Source organism: Frankliniella occidentalis, unplaced genomic scaffold, assembly GCF_000697945.3.
Source record: "Frankliniella occidentalis isolate FOCC.00 unplaced genomic scaffold, Focc_3.1 Scaffold29, whole genome shotgun sequence".
NCBI classification, from domain to species: Eukaryota; Metazoa; Arthropoda; class Insecta; order Thysanoptera; family Thripidae; genus Frankliniella; species Frankliniella occidentalis.
In genome coordinates, this window is record NW_026267159.1 from 554,685 (window position 1) to 556,136 (window position 1,452).

A 1,452-nucleotide genomic window follows, 5' to 3' on the forward strand; every position below is an offset into this window, starting at 1 on the left:
ATTGTCGGCCCTAAGATCAACTCCCGGGCGGGGCAAAATTTTCTTTGTCGCTTTTTGTCTCCCGTTGGGAAGGGCCGAGCTCAGACCTCGGCCCCGGAACAGCCAGCTGGTAGCCGAGCGTGTTAAAGCATGATCGGTGGCAGATCGTGGGGATGGTCGGTAGTTCGAATCCCGTCTGCGATCATTTTTCCTGCTCTGCTGGCCAAGTGTCTTCGGGCGTCAGTCACAGCTGAGATCTGCATGCGGCCGAAAGATTATGTGTTCTGTATCGTTCCGTCGTGGCCAAGTCGGTAGCATCCGGGCCCGGTATGAACCTGGTCGCTGGTTCGAATCTCGGCCGGGGGAAATTTTTCGCGCTCCGCTGGCCATGACTTTACACCCGTGCGACACCTGATGTGATGGGTCGGTACGCAAACAGTCGCTGGTTCGAATCTAGTCGACGGAACCCTTTTGCCCCTCTGCCAGCTGTATGTTTCGGGGTGTGAGCCATAGCGGAGATAAGCTTCGACTCTTCTGAAGCCTCATTGGCTCAGTTGGTAGAGCGCGCGCCCGGGACGCGCATGGTCCTGGATTCGAATACTGATCGGGGCTCGTTTTTTCCCATTTAGTAGTTTGCGGCGCGGGGACCAAGGGTTAAGACAAAAGACCAGCCGACATGGGGAGGTGGACTTGACCGCCTACTCAGCAGCCCCCCCCCCTCCCCATGCCAAAAAACAACAAGAAAACGTTCGCCCCGACGAGGACTCGACCCCTGGGCCGAGGGTGTCTTCTGCACCAAGCCCTAGAGCGCTCGCCGCTCGGCTGTCGGCTCCAATTGTCAACGGGGGGTTCAAACCTCGGTCACCTGCTTCACGAGTCTTGGTCTCCCGTATTGCACGCGTTCAGGTCGGCTCAAGTCCACCTCCTCGACGCGCTGCAGCCCGGGTCGGCTCTTGGCCCGAAACACGGAAAATGGCCAGTAAAAGAGCCCCTTGGGCGCGCGGGGGTTAGGTTAGGCCCATTTTAGTGACCTTTTCCGTGTTTTTGGCCAGAATTCGACCCGGGCTGCAGCGCGTCGAGGAGGTGGACTTGACCCGACCTGCACGCGTGCAACACGGGAGACCAAGACCCGTAAAGCGGGACCGAGCTCTGACCTGTTCCTGACGAGGAGCAGCTGACAGCCGAGTGGCGAGCGCGCTGGTGTGTGGTCCGGACACCGTCGGCCTGGGGTTCGAATCCCCTTGAGAGATTCAAATTTTTCTTTTAGGAAACTTGACACTCGTGACACAACGTCGGTGTGAATCCGACTAGGTCTGCAGCAAGGTAAGGAGGTCGACGTCACCACCTACTCAGCAGGTCCCGAAAAAAAGTACACCCCCACCAGGATTCGATCCCCGGGCCGACGGTTTCCGGACGATACCCCAGCGCGCTCGCCACTCGGCTGTCAGCTGCTCCTCGCCACAGACAGGTCAG

At 58.9% G+C, this 1,452-nt stretch overlaps 1 protein-coding gene across 1 annotated transcript in view; it reads left to right on the forward strand.

The window, feature by feature from the left end:
* The window catches only part of LOC113202107 (protein sax-3-like), a 125,011-nt gene that overhangs the window by 121,167 nt on the left and 2,392 nt on the right, over positions 1–1,452 (forward strand). The window lies entirely within an intron of this gene.